At 42.2% G+C, this 8,836-nt stretch overlaps 1 protein-coding gene across 6 annotated transcripts in view; it reads right to left on the bottom strand.

Moving 5' to 3' along the window:
• Positions 1-837, bottom strand: part of PlexA (plexin A) — a 680,989-nt gene extending 680,152 nt beyond the window's left edge. For 3 of the 6 annotated variants that reach the window (XM_070084031.1, XM_070084033.1, XM_070084036.1), the window contains exon 1: positions 328-837. The gene's annotated coding sequence lies outside the window, so the exon portion shown is untranslated. The remainder of the gene's footprint in view (positions 1-327) is intronic. The other 3 variants (XM_070084034.1, XM_070084035.1, XM_070084037.1) reach the window with 1 other exon arrangement.
• Between the last annotated feature and the right edge of the window lie 7,999 nt (positions 838-8,836).

Genomic DNA, 8,836 nt, shown 5'->3' with positions numbered 1-8,836 from the left:
AAATTTACACAGGGATGGGTTAAATAGCTTAGGTCATTCTAGAAATGCTTGGCATACACACACATACACAAGAAGCTTCTGGAAATCTACATAATATAAAGAGTGGAGGCCAGTTTAGTATATAGGCCTAAGAGACGAGGCATCGCCCCTTCCCCCTTGAGTAGGCCTACTGGGAAGTCTCCTTCCCCTTATTTAGGAGGCTTTTCCCCTGCTTTCCCAGGGAGGGATCGATACAGGAAAGCGGGTTGCACACACCACCAGAACACCGGACAAGTGAACACACAGGAGGGGTGGGTTCAACTCCCAGGGGTGCAAAACGAAACCTACCTCGTCAAAAATCGATGTGGTGCTTGCAGGGTTTACAGCAGTGAAGTATAGCAGGACTCCTGAAGGTTGGTGCTGGCCAACTCCTGCGCTCTCACACCAAAATCCACACCTCGGGCCCACCCAGCTTCGCACACCACACAAACTGGGCCAGTATACTGTGAGGGGTAGGTAAACTTGCAAGATATCACACTGTAGTTCGTGCCGGGGTTTACATTAAAGGTTCACACACACACCACGCACTCAAAACGACACTTGCTATTACAAAAAGCCCCGTAGAGCAGAGGCTACAATATTCACCACCGCCACATGGCTTATTCTCCCCGCTCTACCCTCAACTACACACATCAATTAGCTCCTCTACCACTCGTAGTTACCTCGCGGTATGTAAACAACTTCATCCGTGCCCAGGCTACAAAATACCACTGAAAAATGACACGGGAACTGATATTTCCTGCAGAGAGAGAGTCGGTAAGGTGCTACCAGCTCCGGGCTCACAGCTGTACTGACCAGGCCCCGGATGATGATACACACGCACACACACACGCACACACATTCCTGCCAAACACCACCATCGTATTCGACACCAATAGTTGGGTTTAAACCCTATTGACCGTAAGTGAATCGTAAAGACTGAAATTCACCACAGTGCCTTAATAAAGATTAGAATTATGTGTATATACATACACACACACTGGAGTATATACATATGTCAGTGTGTGTATCTTGTAGCTAAACCAACATACTTTACACCCTGTATTCGCCTCACACAAATACAGGCCAAGTGTCTATCGATAAGTGCCTCTGACAACTGGTAACCAACACACACACACACACACACACACACACACACACACACACACACACACACACACACACACACACACACAAACACACACACACACACACACACACACACACAAACACACACACACACACACACACACACACACACACACACACACACACACACACACACACACACACACACACACACACACACACACACACACACACACAAACACACGAGTGATAAGCTGAAGGAAAGAATAGCTTAGGTAAATCCAGACATTGTAGCCATCACTGAGACAAAGCTGATGGACAAATCAGATGCCATTTTTCAAGCTGGATGTCAAGTGATAAGGAAAGACAGAGTAGATAGGGAAGGCAGTGGAATGACACTCCTAATCACAAATCCATGGAATTTTGAAGAGGTTAGAGAGAGACAACTAGACAAGAGGTGCATGACTTCATAGTAGGTTCAGTTAATACCGGGAGACACACAGTAATAATATATAACCCGCCACCTAACAACAGAAGACTGGTATGAATGTGAATACAAAGGGATGGTTGATATCATAGCTGAATTAGCTAGGAGTGCACACAGGACCAAGGCAGAACTAGTAGCGATAACTCAGTAACAGTCCCAGATTTTCGCTTAGCAGATTACGATGGGCTTAGAGAACACTTATCATCTGTTGACTGGGGTAACGAAGTGATATATCAATATGACAGTTTTCTGAACACTATACATGCTGCTCAAAGAACGTTTATCCCATATAAAGAAATTAGATCAAATAGAAATGACCCAAAATGGATGAATAATAGGCTTAAATATCTACTAGGGCATAAGAAAGGAATTTATAGGCGTATCAAAAGAGGCGAGGGTCATCTTATGAATCAGTATATTGACATTAAGAGGGACATTAAAAAGGGGATAAGAAAAGCTAAAAGGGACTATGAAATTAAAGTTGCTAGGGATTCTAAAACTAACCCCAAAAATTTTTTCCAGGTCTTTAGAACAAAAGTTAGAGATAAGATAGGTCCCCTTAAAAATAACTATGGGCACCTTACTGACAAAGAGAATGAAATGTGCTCGATTTTTAATAATTATTTTCTCTCAGTTTTTACACAGGAAGACACTAACAATATTCCAGTAATTAATTTTTATAGTGGGCTAGAAGATAAATTATGTAACATCACAGTCACTAGTGAAACAGTTGTGAAGCAGATAGACAGACTGAAGCAAAATAAGTCGCCGGGTCCTGATGAGGTTTTTTCAAGGGTTCTTAAGGAATGCAAAATGGAACTCTGTGAACCATTAACTAATATTTTTAATTTATCTCTTCAAACAGGTGTAGTGTCTGATATGTGGAAGATGGCTAATGTAATTCCTATTTTTAAAACAGGGGACAAGTCGTTACCGTCAAATTACCGCCCAATAAGCCTGACCTCAATTGTAGGCAAATTACTAGAGTCAATTATAGCTGAGATTATAAGAAGCCATCTCGATAAGCATAGCTTGATTAATGATACTCAGCATGGATTCACAAGAGGCCGGTCTTGTCTAACTAATTTATTAACTTTCTTCAGTAAAGCTTTTGAGGCTGTTGACCACGATAAAGAATTTGATATTATTTACTTAGATTTTAGTAAGGCTTTTGATAGAGTTCCGCACCATAGACTGTTAAAGAAAGTGGCAGCTCATGGCATTGGGGGAAAAGTGCTCTCGTGGATCGAGTCATGGCTCACTGACAGGAAGCAGAGAGTGTCCATCAATGGGGTTAAATCCGAGTGGGGATATGTAACAAGTGGCGTTCCACAGGGATCAGTCTTGGGCCCGTTGTTGTTTATAATATATATCAATGATCTTGATGAGGGAATTACTAGTGATATGAGCAAATTCGCCGATGACACAAAGATAGGTAGGATAATTGATTCAAACGTAGATGTTATGGAACTTCAGGAGGATTTAAACAAACTCTATTCTTGGTCAGAAAAGTGGCAGATGCAGTTCAATGTAGATAAATGCAAGGTTCTGAAGCTTGGGAGTGCCCATAACCCTAGTACTTATAAGCTAAATGATGTAGAACTTAGCCATACAGATTGCGAAAAGGACTTGGGGGTTATGGTGAGCAGCAACCTTAAACCAAGACAGCAATCTGTCGGTATTTTATACCATTTTAATGTTGATAAATTAGACACATGTGCAACTCTTGGGTATCTTTATTGAGGAAACGTTTCGCCACACAGTGGCTTCATCAGTCCATACAAAGGAGAATCTTGAAGAACAGGAGGAGAATGAGGTAATCAGTCCCTCAACCTTGAGTCGATGTGGTCAGTCCATCAATCTTGAATAGAATACGGCATACGTGCTGAGAAGGAGCTTATAAACCGTTGGCAGGAGAGGTGAAGCAGTCATAGGTCGTGTAACATTTGTTCAATGTTGAAGTAGGTCGTGCCCAAGAATTAGGCAAGCGAAGAATTCCCAAGTATTAAGATCCCAAGAAGTTGCAGTGTCTGACAGGTTTGTAGATGAATGGTTCAGAGAACCGACATGTTGATAAATTAGACACATGTGCAACTCTTGGGTATCTTTATTGAGGAAACGTTTCGCCACACATTCTCATTCTCCTCCTGTTCTTCAAGTTTCTCCTTTGTATGGACTGATGAAGCCACTGTGTGGCGAAACGTTTCCTCAATAAAGATACCCAAGAGTTGCACATGTGTCTAATTTATCAACATGTCGGTTCTCTGAACCATTCATCTACAAACCTGTCAGACACTGCAACTTCTTGGGATCTTAATACTTGGGAATTCTTCGCTTGCCTAATTCTTGGGCACGACCTACTTCAACATTGAACAAATGTTACACGACCTATGACTGCTTCACCTCTCCTGCCAACGGTTTATAAGCTCCTTCTCAGCACGTATGCCGTATTCTATTCAAGATTGATGGACTGACCACATCGACTCAAGGTTGAGGGACTGATTACCTCATTCTCCTCCTGTTCTTCAAGATTCTCCTTTGTATGGACTGATGAAGCCACTGTGTGGCGAAACGTTTCCTCAATAAAGATACCCAAGAGTTGCACATGTGTCTAATTTATCAACATGTCGGTTCTCTGAACCATTCATCTACATTTTAATGTTCAGCAATGCCTAAGCGTACGTAATAAGGCAAATAGATTACTGGGATTTATATCAAGAAGTGTAAGCAACAGAAGTCCAGAGGTCATACTGCAGCTTTATACATCATTAGTAAGGCCTCACCTAGATTATGCAGCTCAGTTCTGGTCTCCATATTACAGAATGGACATAAATTCGTTAGAAAACATTCAGCGTAGGATGACTAAATTAATACATAGCATTAGAAATCTTCCTTATGAAGAAAGATTGAAGACTCTTAAGTTACATTCACTTGTTAGACGAAGAATGAGGGGAGACCTGATCAAAGTGTATAAGTGGAAGATAGGTATTAATAAAGGGGATATTAATAAGGTCTTGAGGATGTCTCTCCAAGAGAGAACCCGCAGTAATGGATTTAAATTAGATAAGTTTAGATTTAGAAAGGACATAGGAAAGTATTGGTTTGGAAATAGGGTAGTTGATGAGTGGAACAGTCTACCTAGTTGGGTTATTGAGGCTGGGACTTTGGGTAGTTTCAAATTTAGGTTGGATAAGTACATGAGTGGGAGGGGTTGGATTTGAGTGGGACTTTCACATCAGAGCTTATTTCTTGGGTGGCATTGAAAATTGGGTTGGGCAAATGTTTTGTCAGTGGGATGAATTGCAAAGGACCTGCCTAGTATGGGCCAACAGGCCTCCTGCAGTGTTCCTCCTTTCTTATGTTCTTATGTTAACTACATATGAGTGATTCCAACCACAAAACAATAGATTAGGAGAACCAGGACCTACTTGGAAGACCGGAAACATGGAGAGCTAAACTGGTGGAGGTGGTCAGGAATAGCTTTGTGTAGCATGTTAAGCATATGAAAAGAGAGAGAGGAGATGCACCAGCAAAACTACACCTAGTGTTTACTGCAAGTGTGTCTGACATAGGAGAAAGTGAATACAAGAGCCCCCAGGGTGGCAGCGACCACGCAGTACTGAACGTGGAGTACCTTGTGGAATTAATTAAAGGTAGAAGGAAGACTGGTAAGCGAACGGTGCAAGAAGCCAGACTTTAGAAGATGGCACTCTGCAGGACTTAGGGAATTCTTGAATGCAGTGCAGTGGGAAAGTCTGTGGATGAGGTGGAGTATGTATATGGGATGTGCCGGGAGGCAGAGGAAAATGTCATACCTAGATGAAAAACAAGTAACAGAAGAGAGAGAGAGAGAGAGAGAGAGAGAGAGAGAGAGAGATCCCTTGCTTCAACCAAAGATGCAAAGAGACAAAAAAAAGGGAGTCATAATAGCAAAGAAAAAACAATAAGCAAAGGACAGATGAGAACAGTGAAGTAAGCAGATTAGCCAGATACGAATGCTAGGGCGCGGAGAGAGACTGAGCAACAATTTGAGTACACAGCAACGAAGGCTAAATCTTAACCAAAACTGCTTCACAGCCACATCAGAAGAAACAACAGTGAAACACCTGGTAATCTGAGTAAAGAAGGAAGGAGGAGAGCTCACGGAAAATGACAAGGAAGTTTGCAAAGTGCTAAACAAATTATTTAAAGAGGTCTTCTCAGTGGAAACAAGGGCAGTGCCAGAAATTCGTACGTCAGCAGATACTGGACACAATACACACAACAGCGGTAGAGATAAAAAAAAAAAACTTTTGATGGAGCTGAATACATCAAAGGCACCGGGACTTGACATGGTGTCACTACCATGGATTCTGCGAGGAAGCAGAAACACTGTCTAAACCGCTATGATCTACAAGTCAATAAACATGGGACAGTTGCCAGAGTTCTATAAGATAGTGAACATTGTATCTATATCTAAGGAGAGAGGAAGGCGGCACTGAACTTCAGGCCAGTTTTGCTGACATGTATACCATGCAAAGTAAAGGAGAAGGTCGTCAGAATGAGAGTGGTAGAATACTTGTAGAAGAGAAATAGTTTCATAGGCAATAACCAGCACGAGTTCAGAGAGCAAAGTAGCGGAAGTGTGACAACAGAGAGAGGGTTGGGTGGATTGCATTTTCTTTGGCTACAAGATGGCATGTGATGCTGTACCCCACGTGAGACTGAGGTAAAAGCTTGAGAAGACAAGAATAACTGGGCAGGTTTTCCGGTGGAACAAGAAGCATCAGGATGGGGAAGAGTAACAAGCAGTGCACAAGTGTGGAAAAAAATTACTTCCAATGGGGAGATCGAGGGGGGGTCGTGACCTCCCTCGATCCCCCCATTGCACAGTACAAGGGAGGGGTGAGTTGCACATCATACCATACATGACCAAGACTCAGACACTCCATCGTTTCGGCATCTAGAAGCCAGGATAACAACTAATCAAGTGTTTGTCAAAGATAAATATTTTAAGCCATACTAGATAAGGAAGCTAATATATTGTCCTCAGCTTCATAATGTAGCTAGTAGGTTAAACCAAGTTATGGACACCTCAGAGTCGAGAAAAATTTCTTTGTTCTTTGATTCCAAGATTACAAGTTGGTATCAAAGTGCCAGTCGTTAGGTCAGAAAATTCTTACGATGCCCTGAGGAACCAAGCACCAAGGACGGGGCAGCTGCAGGAGGGCTGCCGAGGCAAGATCTCCTCACGTTGAGACGTGAAAATCCGTGGAAACATCCTTAACGGAAGTATCCATCGGTATTAATTAACTCTAATCTGTGGTCTGTTACAATTACGGGGAGAACTAAGGAAGGTACGCCGCCATGAAATGCAAAATCTTGTGATCCTGTCGAACGAGATACTGTCATTAATTCTCTGTCTTTCTCTTGGTACATCATTAACCACGGTCATAATTATAAATGTTCACAGATGAATCTTCCTGAAAGAGTGATAGTGAAGTCAAAGTGACGTTGAAACGAGTCAACGAATGTACCGTGTGTGTTGAACAGTCTAACGTATGGAGTGACCTAGAATGCTAGTTTATGCGACGATCTATCTATATATATATAAATCTATATATCTATCTATCTATCTATCTATCTATCTATATATATATATATATATATATATATATATATATATATATATATATATATATATATATATATATATTGTGAACCCGATTGTATGTATAGAAAAATTCTGAATATTTTGGTAATAAAGAGACCTAATGGAAAAAAATAATTTTAATGAGGAAGGGTTTTGGATCCTCCATAAAAAAACTGGAGAATGAAGCATTGAAAGAATTAGAAAGAATGAAGGAGGATTACCAGTATTAATTAAGGTAATGCTGTAACAGATAATTAAAAAGAAATTAAGAACGAGTATTGTGTAAAAACATCAGTGTGAGGAAAGTTATTATTATTATTATTATTATTATTATTATTATTATTATTATTACTGGTATTCTTTTTATTATCATTGGTATTATTTTGTTGTTATTATTTCTGTTATAATTGTTATTATTGTTATAACTGTTATTATAATTATTTTATTATTATTATTGTTTAATTGCTATTATTGTTATCGTTGTTATTATTGTTGTTGTTATTATTAGTTATTATTATTAGTAATATTGTTATCTGTATTAACGTTGTTGCTATTATTTTTATATTCAAATGAAAGCACTAAACCTGTAGGGGATCATGTAGTGCTTTCGGAAAGAGAGGTAATCAGATTTGGTCCAATGGGAGGGCAGTTCAAATTCCTCGGATCAACAGCCTAAAGACTTAGACTTTAGGCTTAAAGAACTGACCACCTCCTACCATGTGTGAGGGACCGACCACCTCCTACCATGTGTGAGGGACCGACCACCTCCTACCATGTGTGAGGGACCGACCACCTCCTACCATGTGTGAGGGACTGACCACCTCCTACCGTGTGTGAGGGACTGACCAGCTCCTACCATGTGTGAGGGACTGACCACCTCCTACCATGTGTGAGGGACCGACCACCTCCTACCATGTGTGAGGGACCGACCACCTCCTACCATGTGTGAGGGACTGACCACCTCCTACCGTGTGTGAGGGACTGACCAGCTCCTACCATGTGTGAGGGACTGACCACCTCCTACCATGTGTGAGGGACTGACCACCTCCTACCATGTGTGAGGGACTGACCACCTCCTACCATGTGTGAGGGACTGACCATCTCCTACCATGTGCGAGGGACTGACCACCTCCTACCATGTGTGAGGGACTGACCACCACCTACCATGTGTGAGGGACTGACCACCTCCTACCATGTGTGAGGGACTGACCACCTCCTACCATGTGTGAGGGACTGACCACCTCCTACCATGTGTGAGGGACTGACCACCTCCTACCATGTGTGAGGGACTGACCACCACCTACCATGTGTGAGGGACTGACCACCACCTACCATGTGTGAGGGACTGACCACCACCTACCATGTGTGAGGGACTGACCACCTCCTACCATGTGTGAGGGATTGACCACCTCCTACCATGTGTGAGGGACTGACCACCACCTACCATGTGTGAGGGACTGACCACCACCTACCATGTGTGAGGGACTGACCACCACCTACCATGTGTGAGGGACTGACCACCTCCTACCATGTGTGAGGGACTGACCACCTCCTACCATGTGTGAGGGACTGACCACCTCCTACCATGTGTGAGGGACTGACCACCTCCT

The sequence above is a fragment of the Cherax quadricarinatus genome, chromosome 11 (assembly GCF_038502225.1).
Source record: "Cherax quadricarinatus isolate ZL_2023a chromosome 11, ASM3850222v1, whole genome shotgun sequence".
NCBI classification, from domain to species: domain Eukaryota; kingdom Metazoa; phylum Arthropoda; class Malacostraca; order Decapoda; family Parastacidae; genus Cherax; species Cherax quadricarinatus.
This window is presented reverse-complemented; position numbering and strand designations above follow the sequence as displayed.